At 41.3% G+C, this 18817-nt stretch overlaps 1 long non-coding RNA gene across 1 annotated transcript in view; it reads left to right on the top strand.

Moving 5' to 3' along the window:
* The first annotated feature begins 8971 nt into the window (after positions 1 to 8971).
* Positions 8972 to 18817, top strand: part of LOC113624575 (uncharacterized) — a 10631-nt gene continuing 785 nt past the window's right edge. The window contains exon 1 of the long non-coding RNA XR_003434396.1: positions 8972 to 9155. This is a non-coding gene — a long non-coding RNA (uncharacterized LOC113624575). The remainder of the gene's footprint in view (positions 9156 to 18817) is intronic.

Genomic DNA, 18817 nt, shown 5'->3' with positions numbered 1-18817 from the left:
ACTGAATAATTGGAGCCTTATGACATTTGAATATTTAATATCTTATGCCACATCCCTGGCCCTTCCTACTTTCTACCAACTCAGATCACACCCATCCTTCTGACCCAGATTATGAAGATTTCTTTGACACAGTACTATTTTTATCTATCTAATCAGCAAAGACAGAAAAGAATGAGAATTTTAAAAGCCTGGTTGGGTGAAGAAACTGATGTGAACAAATACTGGTAAAACGTTTTTGGAGGGTGATTTGGCAAAGGCTATCAAAAGCCTTAAAATGCACCTAACTTTTGACACAGCAATTCCACTTCTAAGACTATATTATATAGACATAATATAAAATGTGACCAAAGGTTTTTCCAATAAGGTGTTCACCGTAGTTAATGTTTATAATATTAAGAAATTGGAAATCCACAATAAGTGATTAGTTGCATGAATACAGGTAAACCTGTAAAAAAACTTTAAAAAAAAATTTAAAAATAGTTATTGACCTGACAAGATGTTGATGTTGTATTGTTGTTGAATGAATCTACCTATATAATATGGTCTCATTTATATTTAAAAAAATATAAAATTTTATTTGCATAGAAAAAATCTGGAAAGGAATATAACCTAGTAATAAGTGGATTTCTCAGGATGATGGGATCATATGTGATTCTTATACTCTTTTTTTTTTTTTTCTGGCCACGAGGCTTGCGGGATCTTAGTTCCCTCAACCAGGGATTGAACCCCAGGGCCACGGCAGTGAAAGTGCTGAGTCCAAACCACTGGACCACCAGGGAACTCGCTATACTCTTTTCTTTTAAATCTGCATTTTCCCACTTTTCTTCAATGAACCAGAATTACTCATGTACTGATTTTTTTAAGTTATTAAAAAGTTGTCTGAATGCTTTTGTCTTCTTTGACTCTAGAAGTAAGCTCTTCAAAGTCAAATAGGCTTGAAAAATAAAAATTCCCATATAGAGTAAGGAACATTTTAGATCTGAGATGTTCAAGGGAGAGCCTTATCCCCTAAGCCTCATAGCCATGTGTGAGTCTAATTTCCCATCGCTCTGAAAGACTGTGACAGAGAATCATTACCCTTGAAATGGGTTTATATAGTATAAAAAAGCAGGGTCTCCTCTCCACTTAGTGAGCGTGTTAACATTTGTGGGAGTTCCCATGCACGCTCTGAGGGAGAGTCTTGTGACATCGCGTCTGCATTGTGTTGAGCTCAATCACTTGTAGAAAATGTGTAATGTAATAGGGATATTACACGGGGTGATATTATAGAAAATCCTAATTGGTACCAAAGTAATTCTTACTAGAGTGGACTATAAAACCTTCAGTGCCGTTCTAACTAATCACCCCTGTGGCATTCTGAGCAAATGCAGGTTAATGGTGACGATCTTAATTTTTTTATTAATTAAATTAAGTGTATAATCTGACAGTATAAACCCATTGTTGGCGTTCATCGTGCTGGTAATAAATGGCTTGAGTACTTGGCACCTTTGGCTTCACTGGAGCCCTGAAAGCTTCCATCCACCACTCAGGATCTGAGAGAGATCTCCAAGTGACTCATTAGTACCCGGAGATGACAAATAATGAAGCAGTATGCCAGGGATTGGTGTGAGCAAACAGCAGGTGGGCTTATGGGCCTAGGAGAAGCCTCCAAACTCAGGGACCGCAATGGCTCAGACCTCTTCTCTCCTGCCTCTGTATCTTGGGTTTCTCTTTAGCAAATGATTTCTCATAATATTTAAAGGTAAGAAGGAGAAAGAATTCAGAAAAGTGAATGTGAAAATATAAGATGCTTAAACACTTAAATGGCCAAAATGCCAGATTCAGTCTCCCTGAGTTTTAGGGTTGAGAATAGGCCTTCATCATCCCTGTTTTCCCCACACCTTGCATTGCAACCAGCATAGCAGCATCTATACATCTCGATTTATTTTGCCAAGACATGACATGCTTAGACTTGCTTTTCCATAGTGTGTTCCCTGGAAGACAAACCTTGCCAGAGACATCCTAAATTGGAAACTGTGGAAAAATACGCTTGAGTAACTCGGCGTTTTACCCTTTCCTCTTGGAGATTTATGGTATATATTAGCATTTTGAAGCCAGTGATAAGTCCTTTAAAAAAGATTATATTAATATTGTCTAACCCAACAGTATCTAACCAAATTGTCTAACCAAACTTATTGGATCACAGAACTCTAATATCATCCCACAGAGCACATTCAGCAACAGACTGCCTTAGATATCTGCTAGCTTGCTTATAGCCCAGTGAGTAGATGGAAATAACAATTTCCTGCTTCTTCTCAAATCCTGGCATAATGGAGATGAAATCTCCCTTGACTGTGACTAAATCCCTTAATAAAAACATAGAATTATAGGGCTTTAGACTTGGAAGGGACTGTGGACATCATTGCAGGAATTCACTTACTGCATCCATGATGGATACACTGCCATCTCTGCTTGGATGCTTCCAATGGCAGGGAGCTCAGTCACTCACAACACAGCCATTGAGTTATCCTCAAATTTCCTCTTCTGTTGAGCTAAAATCTTTGAGGTTCTAGATTTTATCATAGGCTAATATAGAACAGTCCACTCTCTTATGTCTACATATCAGTTCTTATGCCCTCGGTTAACATATCAAAAATTATCAGTTTCTGCACTTCCAAGTATAATCAGAATAAAGAAAAGGGTGCTTGAATGGCTAGTGAGTGGTGGGGGGAAGAGAATAATCTTAGTAGTTGAGTTACAGAAATAAAATAATAGAAATCTCTTATTTGCAATTCATTAATTTCTAAAAACAAAAGTGCTTTTCATGAGTTTGGTGACTGTCTTAGTCAGTTTGGGCTGCTGTAACAAAGTACTCAAGACTGGGTGGCTTACAAACAACACAAGTTTATTCCTCACAGTTCTGGAGGCTGGAAGTTGGAGATCAGGGTGCCAGCATTGTCGAGCTCTTCCAGGTTGCAAACTGCCAACTTCTTGTGTTCTCACATGATGAAAAGAAGGCAAGAGAGCCTCCTGGGGTCTCTCTTATAAGTGCACTAATCTCATTCATCAGGTCTCCACCATCATGACCTAATTGCCTCCAAAAGGCCCCACCTCCTAATACCATCACATTTGGTGTTAGGATTTCAACATATGAATTTCAGGGGGGGGGGGGACACAAGCATTCAGTTCATTATAGTGACAAAACATAACCTGAACTGATGTAAAATTATTTATAGTCTTTATTTATTCCACTTGGTGTGTTATGCGTGCATTTGATTAAAGAAATATTAATGTGTTTCCTCAAAGTCCACAGGAAGTATTACACCATATACAGTATGTGCACTACATTACCTTTTTAAAATCAGACAGAGTCAAAATTCTGAAACACATCTGTCTCCAAGGATTTTGGATAAGAAGGTACGACATCCTTTTCTCAGTACCTTCTGTGTGCTCAACACCGTTAACCTATATTAGTTTCTTTTGACCTCACAGTTCTGAGGGGTAAAGTACTATCATCCTCCACCTTACAGATGAGGAGAGTCATCTAGTTGGGCAGACATTTTTCTTTTCTTATTGCCTATTTGATGTTTGCCAAGAAAGCCAGTTCTCCTATAATGTACTAATTGATTAAAAAAAAAAATTAAGTCTAATTTGGGACAGGTTCTAATTTGGGACAGTGGTCAATGCCAGGAGAACCCCAATCAAAGAAGGGGGATCTGTGAGGCCCAGTGATGCAAGAAGAGCCCTCAGAGGAATCCCTGTCAGGCCTCCATCTGAAAGGTCCTTAATGGATTCACAATGTTCGTAGCTCTTCAACTGTTCTTTTCCCACCTAACTCTTCAAAAACTTTAGTGTGACTGGGAAAGCCATAGACACCGTTTGCAGAGAAAACTATTCTGAGTGTTGAATTAATTTATGTCAAGGCCTGGTTTTAGCCTCTGGGATATAATTTTGGATTATCAGCCATCCAAAAATCTACCCCATTTGTTCTTTCCCTGTGCTTGAAATGACCATTCAATATCCTGACAATGACGAGTATTTGTTATCATCAGGATATTGAAAATAATGACTAAGATAGAAATATTACAAATCCCCTGTAAGGGTCAACCTAACAAGCCATTATAAACTTAACAAATAATCACGTGAGCTAGTCAGGCATTTAGCCCAGTCCGGAGGGAACTGGACATAGAATAGACCAGATTTGATGAAGAATGAAAGAAAAGAAGCACGGGGAAGGTCTGAAGCATGGAAGCTTCCAGGAAAGATCCACACAGGGTGTGACAGTGGGAGGATCGGGGCCCAGATCAGTGCCTTCGACTAGTGAATGAAGGAGGCACTAAAAGGGGAAAAAAGGCAGGAGAAAGGAGAGTCTGGAATCCCCCAAATTTAGTATCACCTACATCAGCTATTTCCATAAGGATAGTTGAATCACAATGTTTTAGAACACTCACCAGATCACATCATTCACCAGCTAGTGTCCAGGAGCTGGAATGGATGCTGGAGTTACAGAACCAGGGAAACGAGAGAAGGGAGCATGACACAGCATGTGTTAAGAACTTCCAGTCTCAGCCCACACCAGCCTTCCCTTTGCTGACTGTGTTGCAGCCACACTCCTGCATGTGCTGTACCCTCAGCTGGGAAAGCTACCTTCTCCCACTCTCTGCTAAGGGAATTCAGACTCCTCTGTATACTCAGCATAAATGTCAATCCCCAGAGCGGCCTTCCCTTTCCATACCTACCCCTCAACTCTAAGTTATATTCCACTGTTCTCTGTGGGGTTTTTTTCCCCTTCAGAGAACTCACTGCAATTTGTAAGTATATATTTCTTTCTTTCTTTATTAATGTCTGCATATTCCCTGTGAGTACCCACTAAGAGAAAGTTCTTAACAAAAATCTGTTCAATGAATCGTCAGCCACTGTGCTCTCTGTTTCAGACATGGTAGCTTTTTAAATCTTCATAATAACCCTCTGCATTAGTTTTTACAGATGACATTAAGGAGGCTTACAGCTCCAAGGGGCTCATTTTCATACTCTGGAATTGTGCAATGCACACCCTGCACAGTCGTATGCAGCAACCCTGCTCAGCAACCCCTTGTTCTAAAGCATTTAGGAATGGTATTATCTCCAAAGGAAGAGTATATCTCTGCTTTTCCCACCTTTGTGACAACCATGGCTTACAGGGGTTAATAATAAACAGAAAGTCCAATTCGCTTCTCCCATCACATCAGTCCTGGAGCTAAACCCTGGTTCCTTGAAAGCCCCGAGAAAAGACTCTTCTGTTTGTATATCATGTTAATAATTAATTGATTGGTTAATCAATTAACTAACTTCTGTAAGGTTTGTCCTGTTCTCCTTTGTCCCCTCCATGTGTCCTGGTCAGGGTCAGTGGGCCTGTGCTCATAAGCATTATGCTGACCTGAAAGACTCCAAAGGAAGGACCATTTGGAAACATGTACAGGATCTATGCTTTTTAATGCCTTGAAATTTTATGAGGAAGCTACTCATTTTATACCTGTTGAGAGTAGTTTTCTTAAAGTACTGACTGAGCATTGACTGAAAATATACAGCAATTCCTGGTTATACCAACATGGGTAAGTTAAGGTCCTGCCTGCAAGGAGCTCTCAGTCAATTGCGACAACAGGAAAAACAAGGAAGACTTCTTGGAAGAGGAGGGTCATGGGGACAGGAGAGGAGGAAGGAGGGGAGGCCATGAGAAGTATCCTAGGCAGAGGGTAGAGGCTGTGGGAGGGGCTCCGTGATTTCAGAAACGGAGTAAAAGCAGAAGCCCAGGCTAGAGAAGAAATGGTGCTCCCTTTTTCCTGGGTACTTACAGAAGAGCCTCTGGGTTGTAATATTTTATAAGATACTGCGAAGACACTGGTATTAAAAAATTTCCCCTGAGATGTAGACCAATTTACTCTTCTTGCTGCTTTGGTTCCACAGCCCTCAACCCTAACCCTCACCAGCTCTAATGTTAACCAATTCCTTTGCTAGATGAAGGACAAAGGCCAGTTTTCAAGAAATGCCAAATATTCCATTCCCATCAGGCTTTAAAAATGTTTCTTATACTCCAACACTGTAAACACCAATTGAGTTATCCATAAGGCCTCCCAGCTAAGATCAGTTGTTCCTGGCCCTAGCTGTTCATCACTTGTGGTGCTTTGTAAACACACACATGCTCAATCTCCTGAAGTTGAACTTAGGTATACCCTCAACTCATCAATTTCTCTCCTAGGGAAATACCCATGAGAAATGCAAAATCTGCCAAAAGACGTAGAAGAATTTCATGGCAGCACTATTTGTAATAGTTCACAAGGGACCACCCAAGTGCCCAGCCACAGTTGCATGAATAAATAAACTGCAGCATATTCATACAGTGGAACAGTAGACAGCATCGAAAAGGGATGACCTTACACTACACACAGCATCATGGATGAATCTCATAAACACAAAGTAGAGCAAAATAAGCCAGATTCTAAAGAACACATACTGCATGATTCCATTTGGGTTTTATACTAAACATCAAGAAAAAGTAATGCATGTGTTAGAAATCAGGATAGCGGTTATGCTTTGGAAGGGGACAGACTAGAAGGGGACACAAGGGCTGTTGGGGGACTTCTCGGTGCTAATTACGTGAGTGTGTTCACTTTGTAAAAAGTCATCAAGCTGTGTATGTATGACCTGTACACCTTTCTGTATGATGTTTTATTTCCATAAGATATTTTTAAAAGATACATCTGCCTAAATTTCGTCCTTATTTATTCTGATTCAGTAGATCTGGGGGAAGGTCCAATTATCAGTATTTTTTTAAAGCCCCACAGATGAATCTAATGCACATCCAGATTCAGGAACCAGTGACTAGGATCACCTAGTCTAGATTTCCCTTGTTTGCATATTAAAAGAGCTTATTCATTGTTTTTCTTTTCTTTTTTTCCCCCTACAAATAGGAGTAAAATAGCCCCCACCAACATGTGCACCCCGATGTTTCCATGCTACTGAAACGCATGAAGGTTGAAAGGCATTCCTTCCACTTCTCCAGGTCAGTTGCTCATTAGCAAAAGTATTTGTACTCTGGGGTTTCAAGAATCCCTCACAGAATCTATTTATTCAATCAGCCAACAAGCATTTATTGAACACCCATAATAATAAAAGCGAACAATTGCTAACCCTTATTAATCACTTCCTTGGGCCGGGCATGATCTTATGTCCTTCGCATATGGTCTTTAATTTAAATAATATAGTAAATAACTAAATTAAATAATTTAAGTAATAATTAAATTAAACAATATAGTAAAGGAGTTAAGTGCACAGACTCAGGAGCCAGGCTACCAGTGTTGAAACTCTAGCTTCAGCTAACTCAGTGGTGTGACTTTGGGAAAGTTACTTTGCCTGTCTGTGACTCAGTTTCCTCATCTGTAAATGGGGAATAAAAATAATACTAATTCCTGAAACCAGGGTGAGGAGTAAACGATGTTTGGCACCTGTAAATGCCACTTACTATATACAGAAAATGCTACATAGGCATTAGCTCTTATTTTTCACAAAAGTCCTATGAAATAGCTACTATAATAATGCTAGATTCGTACGTGAGGAAACCACACTTAGAGAGGTTCCATGACTGGTCCAAATTCACACAGCTAATAAATAGCAAAATGAAGATTCCAAGCCGAGTTGCTTGACCTCAATGCTCAGATATTTTGCTGTCATGCTCTCTCTTTTTCACTGACATATTTCTCTCTCAGTTGTGTTTTTGTGGACACAGGGATTACATATCTGAAGAGAAGCCTCTTTTAAAGAGCTCTTTCAAGAGTCTGGAAAGTTGGAGTATTTCACGAGCCAGCTCAAAATGACAAGACATGCCCCCTGCAAGTGCGGAAGTGAGCCCTTGCCCATTAAGTTTCATTTTCCAAGGAAGAATGAATTTGGGTAACCTTTCTCCCTCCCTGAAGTTAAAAATACCTTTTAAAAATGAGTTTGTCATGTCTTGTTGCATAACACTGAGCAGTATTTATAGAATGTGGAAATGAATGTGAAAACTTGTATTTTGATGCATGGCATATTTGAAGTGGTGTTTTCATTAATATCTCTGACTTGAATTTTTCCTTCCAAGTTATTGGGGTGTTTATTAAACTTTTAAAGTAATTTTTCTGTCTCAGAATGGGGCACAGAAAGATAGAAACTGGGAAGAAGCACATTTTTAGACACCAACATTGTCAAGGACTGAAAAATCAGTTGCATATATTTTACCTGTCAGCCTGAGCTCTGCCTTTCCCTAACTGAGAGTATGGGGTACTTTGTCCCCTAATATTGAATACTATTCATTAGAGAGTTAAAAATTGTGGTTTTCTTGAGTTAATTTTAAATAAAATGCGTCACTGAAACAATATCTCAGTAAAAAATTTAGGTACCAGCATTTAACGGAAAAAACTGTGATTTTTTAACCTAAGATTTGTATTACATTGATTCCCAAATAATGAGGTTGGCAAACCTATTATGACTCTCTCTCCCCACACGAATAAAAGTGCTGCTATCGTTCTGTTGGTTTTTAAAGGATGGCTGCAACTACCCTGAAATGTATTTCCAAGTTTTGCCAAGTACTAACGTGACTGATTTTATTTCTTTTATTAGATACTTAAGTTTCCCTTTCTTTTTTGTATGTTGCTTAAAAACAAATCTGCTTTTACAGGCCTCCTGCCACCTAAAAGACTCCTTGTTCAGCACAGAGAAGATTTCTTGCTGATCAGATCCTCCCCATTCTTCTCTTTAAGCAAACACTAAAAGCTTTCAGCAGCTGCCCGAGATACCACCTTAAAAACCCTTAAGGCAGTTTGAAAGGCCTCCAAAAAAGCATGACATTCAATCAAAGTTCAGTAAGGAAAGTTTTAATGAATAAACTTAGTAAATTAGAAAGCACTGCAGCAGGGTGATTAACTCTCATTTGTGCATTAGTGTTGAAATTAATTAAAATGTTTAAGCCATAGGAGGCTGGTTACCTCGTCAGGACCTGGCTCTGCCCTCAGAGTCAGTCTGGATCCAGGAGTGATTCATCTTACACAGATGAGAGGGGGTTAAAAAGAAAAGAACAGTCAGGACAAATGTGTTTTCAATGGTGCTTAACAGCAGGGAGACCATTGAGACTTCAGAGCAGTGCTACTGGAGTGTGACATCATAATACGGTATGTACATGTGGAGTGGAGTGAAGAGGGCTTTGCACACACAGGCCTTTCCACTCTTTTGGATTGGGTGCCGCGTATATTAATTTCTCTGCCAGGTGGAATGCTGCAGTCTGCTCTCTTCAAGACCACTCACAAATTACCTGTTTCCCCGACTCTTTTTAAACCTGCTTGCCACCGTTAACATTCACCCTTGGGAGTCCCCCACAGTGCAGTGAGGGGAAAATGTGGGCTAGGCACCCTGGTGGATTTCCCTAAGATCAACTCCATAGGATGTATGAAAATATAATTGCCTCAAACTCTCAGACACATAACAATGGATTTATTATTCAACTCCCTTGACAATGTGCAGAGCAGAAACCATCTTTTGAAGAAACCCAAAATATTCCATTCCCATTAGGTTTTTAAATATCTCATAAGCTCAATTTCTTTCCAGAACTATGGGTCTGTGGATCTTCTTATAGAAACCCATTACTGTGTAGCTGTTTAACAAATCTGTGCCTGCTTAAAATTATAAATGACAGCATATTTCATAAAGAGAAAAGTCCTTTTCGACAGGAAAACAATCTCAGTTGGTTCTCCTTGGATAACAAGCAGGCTTGTGTCAGGCCTGGCACCATAGCTGTTTCCAAAAAGCGTAGAAGTGGACTGCTATTTCTAGTTCAGGGGTCCTAATTAAGGGGTGTGCAGAAATGAGTGACTTCCCGCAAATCCAAATTATTTCCGCCTGAAGAAAACTGTCATGATTTGCTATGGATCTACTTTCATAAATTTAAAAACTGTCTGTCTTCCTTGTTTTTTGCTCTAAAGATTTCTTGTCAGACACAATGTCAGAGGTCACTGTCAGAGTGTCCCTTTGGTACCCATTAACTATAACCAGCAAACTTGTTCACTATTGATCCACTGTGTCTAAGTACCTATTATGGTGGCTATAAAAGGTAGCTTCGCATCTTTCTAAACAGATAATTCATAAAAGCCAAGTGGTCATGGCTTGTGATATATTATTCTTTCACTGTAACTGTGACTGAATGAAAGAGAGAGAGGAAGAGGAGGGGGAACTTAGGGTCACGCGCGTTAGACTAGAGAGGTAGAAAGTTGTGTGTCGATCGGACACATTAACATCCATATAACTAATAAAAGGCATTAATAACATTTGTTCATGACCTCATTATCGATTCATTCCACTCAGAAGCAGAGGCTCCTAGAGAGAGTGCAGACAGAGTTGAGTTTTTACCACCAAAGTTCAGCTGAGGTTGACTTTAACATGGAAGTCAACTAAAGACAGTGAACTATACGCTGGCAGCAACACCCTGGGCCCTGGGATTGATGCATTTTGCGGGTGATGCATCATTTGGGGGCAGAGCAAATGTTTGGGGAACAGAAACCTCAAATACGAAGTGTTAAGGATCTGCCAGGCTGATGGGTTCAGAACATCCCCGCGTTCATTGGGGATCGTTTGATTCATCATCTTTGCTGTTTCGTATTGAACGTTCAGCAAGCACTGCAGAGACCATTGCGGATGTTCCCACGTTCCCATCCTGAAGGAAAGCATCTCATTAGGAGAACAATCAGGATCTAATGAGTAAGCCTTGCTCACAAGTTAACTGACATTGGGCTCATTTAATGCCGTTTACAGTCTTCTACCCATTGGAGAACCTGGAGGTGGTGTGCTTTTCTCAAGACTACAGTTTGGAGGAAAGTAAATTGAGATAAATCATGGTGAGATGAGATAGTTAAAATGTCATGCTCCATAAGTTTGAATGCATCCTTCAAGTTCTGAACAGTAAAATGCAACTGAACACTGAAACAAGGGAAACAAAGAAAAATCAGATAACTAACAATACAAATCCTCCTTCTTTGACAAGGATGCTTCATGGGGAGAACCAGACAGCACCTTTTCAGAACCATCCCTGAACAGACACCCAGGGACGTGCATGCACACAGCCACACTCCCTCCTGATTTTACTTTCCTTTTACTGTTTTACATATTATGGTTGAGGGGATGATGCATCAAAATTGCAAGGTTTCAGAGACAAGCAATCAACCACTAGCTGTATTTCTGCTGACAGATGTTAGCTGAGGGAAAGTCCCTCGGCTGGCTAGGCAAATTACAGATTGTCCCCAGTAAGTGTGGGGGCAACGCCGCTAACGAGGATGTGTTTGAGAGTCAGAATAGGCCCTCTTAGCTTCAAGAAAAGGCTGAAGAAAGGTTTAGGGGTGGGCATGGGCGGATGTGAGAGCTGTGGAATTGCTTCTCTGATTTCTCCTTACAGAGCCCCATTCATTTCAAGTATCTACTGACTCTAAAACTCTTGGAGTTAAAACATCCTAAAAGAAACCCAAGGATGACCTATTTCCTGGAAGCAACCAATTTAAGTTAATAATCTGACCCTGGGAAAAGCTTTTCTTCTTTATGTGAAACCCCAGTCATTGGGACAACCAATGTCTTGAGGGAATTCCCCTCTGATATCTGTGGCTCTTAAACTTTTTTGTGGATCAGAAACCCTTTTGAGAATATAACAAAAACTATGATCTCTCTCTTGATAAAAATGTTCACATGCACACAATTTTGCATCTGTTTTAGGGAGTCATAGCATCCCTAGGTTGCTGTGGGTTAAGAACCCGTATTTTAAATAGGTTTTTTTTTTTAAAAAAACAGATGAGCATTGATAGAATCTGCCCTTTCCTCTTCAATTCAATAAGGAAAAAATGAAGCTTAGAGATGAGCCAGCCATTGTAAACTTCAGACTCCAAATAATACTGTCCTTAATAATAATAATATTCACGTGTCATGTTAGTGGTCTCTACGGACATCTCTATTCTTCATAATAATTCTTATTTTTATTTAATGTTTGGCGATGTAAAAAGTGACTACTGGTACAAAATGTGACCTCTGTGAGGTTTACAACCTACTGAATCAGATGAGATATGCAAGTGTTCAATATAATGCATGACTTAAAGCTATGTTTTTTAAACTTTAATAAGAAATGTCTGACTCTTAGATCACTGTTTCTAAAGCTTGGCAGACAGAAACATGTCTCTTACAAGGGTCTAATCCATATAGCAAGCAGAGGTCCAGCAGGGAGAAATAGTGCCTTTCCCCTTTATCTCATGCAAACCTGAACCTTTAATTTACTGTGAATAAACTTCAGCTCCAGCAACATTTTAATAACTATAACTCATCTCATTTTTTTTCCCCAAAGGTTACTCAGGTATTGTGGTGAATGGCAGGATGCAGAGATAAACAAATCATCATCTTTGTCCTCCGGAGGCTTACAGTCTTATGAGATGACAGATGTGTGTATGCACTCAAGCGGCCAATGAAGTGGCTTAGACAGCATCCATTGCCTTCTTCCTCCTTCCTGGCAGAACTCCATCTTTATTCAGGTACCCACCCCTCCTCTACATAAGCTATGTGACTTAGGGGACGCTGATTCATAGTGGGCTAAACCAATCATGGGACTCCTACACACGTACTTGTCTGTGATTCACTCAGGTATCCTAGCTGCAGCCAATGAGTATTCCACTTTCCCTGGGTGGTGGTAAATTGGTCCAAGGATGCGCATGCGACCTAAATTGACCTCATCATACCAAAGGGAAGGACAACCAAGGAGAAGGTTCTCTCTCTTCCCCTCTAGCTGTATTGCCCCCACTGCTGTTAGCAGCCCTCTTAGCTGCCTTTGGGGAAGTTAGCCTGAGGATAAAGTTAATGGCAGATCTGAGAAAATTACAGAGAACCAAAGAATAAACACTGATTGAATCACATCTGAAGCCCACTATACTTACAAATGGCCTTTATGTGAGATAGGTTTACTATTTCCTTTTTGTTTATTCTCATTTGAGTAGGGATTTATGTCCTATGCAGCCCCAAAACTTCCTGTCACCCGTATCATTACAGCCCAGAGTGATGGTCCCCCTGGTTTGCTATGGGAGTCTTCAGAGGAGCACAGAGGATGGACACAATCATGCTGGTGGGAACTTTCCAGAGAGGGGATGGCTGAGCTGAGTTTTGAAGGTTGAATAGGCGTTAGCTAGACAGATATAGAAGGGAAGGGGGTTGTACAAAGAACAAGTGAACAGAGGTGTGTCAGTGCCTTTAAGGGTGTTGGGAGAGTTGTACGACCAACGAGCATGAAGAGAGCATGGGAGGACGTTGAAGAGAGCATGGGAGGATATTCTGGTAGATGAGACAGAGGGGGTAGGCAAGGGCCAGATCATGAAGGGTCTTGCACTCCATGTGAATGTGGATTTTCTAGTGAAGGTAATTGGGAGCCATCGAAGGATGTTAAGCTCCAAAGTGGCATGATTGGTTTTGCATTTTAGACACGTCACTGGTGGCCAGTGTGGATGGTGACTTGGAGAAGACAGCTCTGGGAATGGGCAGATCAGTTCAAGAGTCTCTGTCTTGCTGGAACTCTCAGGCATCCCTTCCTGGCAGGAGGCAACATGGGTCCTTTCTGGATGATTCAGGGAAGGTACCTGTGAAGACTGGAACAGAGCCATCACTGCTGCTCAAAATCTGTAAAAAGATTCAGGTCAGTGAACATTTGCTGAGTGCTAAGACTCAGAACACTGCACAGCAGCTGGGAAAGAGCCCCTTACTTACTGTGTGGCCTTAAGCTAGCTGCTTCACCTACCTGAGACGCCATTTCCTTGTCTATAAAATGAGGATCCTATGCCTACCTTTCACTGTTTAGGTGGGTTAAGTAACACTTATAAGCATTTAGCACTAGAGACTAGATTAATGACCCACTGGCTGACTAGATGACGTGAATAAATAGTTTTCCCCATTTATACTAAATATGTGATGCTAGATTTGAAAATGGCAGGCCCAGTACTTTGGGAGAAGTTACCAGGAGATGAGCAAGTGATCCGTGCTACCTTCTGGGGTAAGTTTAATTCCTGTGGAATTCTTTTAAATGAGGGTGGACCTGCCCTCAGGGATTGCAGAAGCTCCTGCTCAGTCATTAATTAAAACAACATGCTTCAGAGCCCAGCGAATGTGTACCTTCCCATTCCTGGGGCTCAAAAGGAAGTGACGCTGTAAATTGCTTTGGAATGAATTGATTTGGGGTTTTGCATATTACCCACAAAGGATTCGAGAGACTAGGTTTTAGCCCAAGTGCAGAGGATGCTGACCAGCTGGCAAGGTAACTCTGCTCCTTTCCACGATGTGGATCTTTGGGCCGCCCCCCAAAATTGATGGTGATTATTCAGGTGTGGTAGGGCAGAAGGAAAGGCTGAGGTGGGACAGTGGGGAGCTGATGTCAACCTGCAGACATTTGCACTTCACCCCAAAACTTGGAGGTACAAAGTGCAATCATTTAGAGCTTTGTCACTAGAGACATTTGGGTTTGAGTTCTGACTTGCTCACTTACTAGCTGTGTGACCTTGGGCAAGGGACCTAACCTCTCTGAGCTGCAGTTTTTTTCATTTGTAAAAATGGGATATGCCTACCCCAACCCTATAAAGTGGGAGTACACCTGCTCCTAGAATTGTTATGAGGATTAAATAAAACAAATATGAAAAATATGTATTCAGCATGGTATATGACATATCGTTAATAAACAGAAGCTATTATTATTTTTATTTGGAATGGACATCTGTTATTTTTTGTCTATCCATCAAATAGTTGCCCTTCCTATCAGCACCCTGATTTCCTTTAGGGGAATTACCTTTCCTGATTAGGCATAGTCTTGGTACCCTCTAGTGTGCTGTCATTTTAGAAGTTGAAGGGGTTCTGGAGGGTCTGCCTACCCCATCTTTCCTTCCATCACCTAGTAAAACCCTGTGGTGAGCATGTGACTTGAGCTCAGCCAATCAGAATCTCTCTTCTGGGATTTTTTTTTTTTTTTTTTTTTTTGCGGTACGCGGGCCTGTCACTGTTGTGGCCTCTCCCGCTGTGGAGCACAGGCTGCGGATGCGCAGGCTCAGCGGCCATGGCTCACGGGCCCAGCCGCTCCGCGGCATGTGGAATCTTCCCGGATGGGGGCACGAACCCATGTCCCCCGCATCGGCAGGCGGACTCCCAACCACTGCACCACCAGGGAAGCCCCCTCCGGGATTTTTTTAATCATAGTGAAACAAAGGTAGAAGAAACAGTGGGGCAATGCCCAAAGAACACTGCCGTCCCTCCCCCCCGTTGGTGGCCTGTAAATCATTTACAGGAATGATTAAGTTCTGTAACGTTTCCTTTTGCTTAAGCTGCCAGAATTCATTTCTGTTGCTTACAACCAAAGAATTTAAACATCATTACTTCCTGTCTTTAGGAAACAAGTGATTCCCTTCACAGCCTGCTTCATCCCAGTGTGAACCCCACCGTTGCCCTACAGAGAATGTTCCTTAAACACAGTCCAAATTTTTATAGCTTCGTGCATATCTTCAAGACGTTCTTTCTTCTTGGTTGCCCATATTCATCTCCCGTTCTCCAAAAGCAAACTCTAACTCATTCTTCAAGCCCTGGTTCAAATGTCACTTAATTTGGGAAGTCTTCAATGACTGTTCTGACCCAGCAGTTACAAACGTAGTTAAGCCCCTCCACCTTTTTCATGCTTTCCTTGAGACTTTTACTACATTTGCCATGTTGTATTACAGTTAGGTTATTTGCCGCCATCTAGATCGTGTGGTCTTTGGGAAAGGGAACCAAGCCTTAGGCTTGTTCAGCTTTGTGTCTCTAGAATCTACCTGGTCCAGAGCAAGAACGTTTTTGTGGAATGAAAGGCATTTCTTACAAATAGACGAACCACGCAATTTTGTGGACAAGCTTTTATATTGGGGGCATGTCTAGATAACTTCGGAACAGTAGGCCAATTCTGCGGGCCACCCAGTTCTCCCAGTAGTGGTGGACAAATCCGTCCTTGTCTCAGTGATGCAAACTGACAATCTGGAGCGAGCCAAAATTTTTAAGATCATTGTCTCAGTCTATACTTTGAGAGTTACACAAGGAATCATAACAGGAACTACTAAGACATATGGCTCTGACCACACACCAAACACCAAACAAACAACTCATTTGATCCTCATAATACCCCTATAAAGTACATGCTGCTATTTTTCCCATTTCACAGATGAGGAAACTGAGGCACCATGAGATCAAGTTACCTGCCCACAGTTATATGGCTAACAAGTAAGAGAGCTGAGTTTCCTACCTAGGCTGTCCTCTTCATATGACTTGGACTTCTCTGGAGTCACTGAGGAATGAGCAGCCTCTCTGCTCATTCTGTCAGCACTCAGCCCTGTTTCACAACTTGGGGGTTAGAAGCAGGACAGGGGTGGCCATGTGTGGGGATCTGTCTCCTTTGTAAGAAGCATTGACAATGAGTGCAGAGCACAGACACAAAGGAGCTGCATATTTAGCTGAGCTCCAGTGGGGTAGTGATGAAGAGGGAGGGGAATCCTTCAGGGATATTTCAAAATACTAAGAGACCCGGAGATAACCCTTGGGCCAGCAGTAGTCACATTAGCCTTGGCTAAATTCACTGAGCTGGGTAGTTCAATGCTTAGGTTTTTAAGTCAAACAGTCCTGAATGTGTGACCTTGTGTGACTCAGTTTCCTCATCTGTAAAATGAAGCATGATAAAAGTCTCCATGTCATAGGATAGTTTTGGAAATTAAATGAGTTAATTATATGGGAATTACTTGATATATGTGGCATCTACTACGTGGTTATATTATATACATTTTAATACAAAGTCACTGCTTGTTATGGGAGATTTAGTGACCAGTGGCACTTTGGGTCTTTTAGGGAACAATGGGAGAAAAAGTAGGAGTGAGAAGAGAGTTTCCCAACCACTTTGTCAGGGAGAACATAGCCCTTAAGAATGAATGCCACTGCCTCCAAGTCCCACGGGCCACCCAGTTCTCCACAGGATTCCACTGGGTTAAGCACAAGATAGGGTGTGCGGTTTTCATGCCCAGTTATCAGGGCTGATGTCTCTGTAGGATTATTCTGTATGAGCAAACCCAACATCCTTTTTAGTACTTTTTTCCCTTTCAAATTTCCAAAGGGGAGAAAAAAACCTTCAATGATGACTTTGGTCAAAAAAGGCTTATTTTATTCCGAGTGCCTTCTTCCAAAGAGCTAATGATATTTCTCATAAATCCTGAGCATTCCATTGGCTGTGACAGCCAGCACTTGGGGAAAGTTAGCATCAGCTTTATCTGCAAGGAGGAGAAGTTAGGCATGATTTGCCCAGAGTCTGACAGAGCGCATGTGCCCTAGACCCTAGATTGGGGGAGGAAAGGGTCCAACTCACCAGTCCATTTAAGCTTCCAACTTTGCAGATTCCAGATTCAGAAACTTAAAGTCTTCAAATAGTTCCCACAGTAACCACACTTTTTCTCAAAGCTCTCCATGAGTTGCAGACCAAACAAACACATACAAATAAAGTGCATTTGCGTAATGTAAGAAATATATTCTCTTAATGCATCTGTCTCAGCTTTTAATTATCATAGTTTACATGACTCAAAATTAGACCCATTGTCCGACAGATCTTGGGGTTGAAAATTGAGGTGGAAGTGAGTATAAGCATATGAACACATTACTGAACTCCAGGTGTCCCAGGCACACTTAAAACATGGCAATAAGCCCTCTCCACTTAGGATTTGATAGGCTGCAAATAAATCTATTGCCATCCTCTGTCTATTCTATTAGTGCTGACGTGTGAATGATATACTAAATAAAATTCTCAAAAGGCAAATCCCACAGCACGTGAGGACCTCTTGGGACTGTGTGTAGGTGTTGTCATTCCATGGCTGGCATCAGCGTGAACTCCCACCACTGGGATATGGAACAATTTGTAATGTAACAATTAACAGAAATATTGACTTAAGTATGCACTCGGCAGGGGGCTGGTAACCCCAGGAATCAACAGAAGGAACGGTACCGTGCCATGTACAGTATCCCGAGGGATTCAGAAGCAATTCAAATGACTAAAGAGCACGATGTGCCTTGAGAAGCAATCCCTGCCCTCCTTTATGTGACTCCTGGTTGAAGTTAAAAATGACACTTTCTCCTCTACCCAGCTTTTGAGCTACACTGAAGGGATGGGCTCTATAAAATCACAATCTCTAAAATGCAAGGAACCACAGGGCTTCCAGTTTCATAATTTTGCAGATTCTAATTAGGAAAATGTTCCACCCACCGGTCCTTCTCCTGAGGGTGCGAGGGAGACCAGGGACATCACAAAGCCGCATTTTGCATAGCCTGGATGATTGTAAACCTCCCTATCCGCCACCCCTCACCAAACCAAAAACCCCATCAGCTTACGTCCCACGCCCCATCTCAGTTCTCATATACTTTCATCTTGCCCTCAGGATCCCCTAAAGTAAATAAGATGTCCACCCAGATAATGGAAACCCCACCAGCTCTCAGTCAGTGCCTTTTCATGCCAATCTAACACATTTTATACAGTCGTTGTAGCTGCATCAATGAGTGCAGTTGGAGACGCCAATAGGGCTCCGCAGACATTAGCCGAGCAAATGAAATGTATTTCATGCGGGCTTTCTCTCTGTCTTATTCTAACCACTTGGCAATGGTCTCAGTTGAAAACATTGATTCTGAAAGATATATATGGATATAGAAACTGATTAACCAGCTTATTTGCTGCTGATTACCTTACTAATAAATGTCTCTGAGTGCTTAATTTAAATTAATACTTCCTTCA

Source organism: Aethalodelphis obliquidens, unplaced genomic scaffold (assembly GCF_003676395.1).
Source record: "Aethalodelphis obliquidens isolate GAN/ISIS:26980383/991018 unplaced genomic scaffold, ASM367639v1 scaffold13, whole genome shotgun sequence".
Taxonomy (NCBI): Eukaryota; Metazoa; Chordata; class Mammalia; order Artiodactyla; family Delphinidae; genus Aethalodelphis; species Aethalodelphis obliquidens.
The sequence above is the reverse complement of the archived record's forward strand: the minus strand, read 5'-3'. Positions and strand labels throughout refer to the sequence as shown.